This window comes from Chrysochloris asiatica, unplaced genomic scaffold, assembly GCF_000296735.1.
Source record: "Chrysochloris asiatica unplaced genomic scaffold, ChrAsi1.0 scaffold00559, whole genome shotgun sequence".
Lineage (NCBI taxonomy): Eukaryota > Metazoa > Chordata > Mammalia > Afrosoricida > Chrysochloridae > Chrysochloris > Chrysochloris asiatica.
This window is the reverse complement of record NW_006409077.1, coordinates 524,058-525,270: the sequence shown is the minus strand read 5'-3', so window position 1 is coordinate 525,270 and position 1,213 is coordinate 524,058.

Sequence of the window (1,213 nt, the reverse complement as noted above, 5' to 3'; positions counted from 1 at the left end):
GGTTTATACGACTGAACGTGTGGTGGCTTCTTCTCTAGAAGGAGGCTTGCTGGGTTTGGAATATGGGCAGTTACGGAGGGAGGGATCATGAGTTAGAGTTCAGACACAAGACTTTGAGGGACCTTTGAGGCATCCAAGAAGAAAGTTAACGGTTTGTAATTAAAAGAGAAGTCTGAGTGGGAGAAATAAACTGGTAATAGATACACATAGTAACATGAATTTTGATATAACCGATGTTTTAAGAATTGAACTCAATTCATTGATTGAGGAAATATTTGTTGACAAAATACTCACTGCCTGACACTGGGCCAGATACTACTTCATGGAAATCATCATATATACATATATATATCTGCAGTATGTAGATGATACAACCTTGCTGCTGAAAGTGTTAGAGAACCTAAAATTCTTATTGATGATCAAAGACCACAGCCTTCGGTATAGCTTGCAACTCAATGTAAGGAAAACAAAATCCTCTCCACTGGACCAATAAATAACACCCTTATCAATGGAGAAAATATTGAAGTTGTCTATGACTTCCTTTGCTCAGATCAACTCTCAACATTCACAGAAGCAGGAGTCAAGAAATCAAATGACGCATTGAATTAGGCAAATCTGCTGCACAAGACCTCTTAAAGTGTTGAAGAGCAAAGTTGTGAGCTTGAGGACTCAGGTTCTTTTGTCCTGTTGGACGACTACTGCCACAGGGACAACACACTGACCATAAGATCTGCAAGTGTTTCTAAAAGTCATGGAAAATGTGTCTTTTACAGAGAGTAAGAGTAAAAGATATAAACAAAGTCCATCTGTGAGGAAGTGAAATGAGCAGGTGTCATCAATGGATAGTAAATCAGTATGTTTTAGGTTGAGGTCAGCCTTTACTCTAAGGTATTGTTAGTTACCATTGAAAAAGCTCAACTTGGTGAACAGCAGAGGGAACATTGCTTCGTCCAGTGCAAGCCTCATAATGTTTGGTATGTTTAAGTCTAGGTTTTCTAGAGAAAAAAAAATCAATGAAACACATATATCTTTAAATATTTATAGATATATATGTTTATTATCAAAGAAATGGCATACAATTGCACAGTCCCAGGTCCCCAGTAGAAGAGACAGAGAAAGAGTCACATCTGCATGTACATTGTATTGGGAGCAGGTGACACCCCCAAGGAAGCATCCCTTTAATTGATAGTTTGCTTATAGGCACTCATCTGAG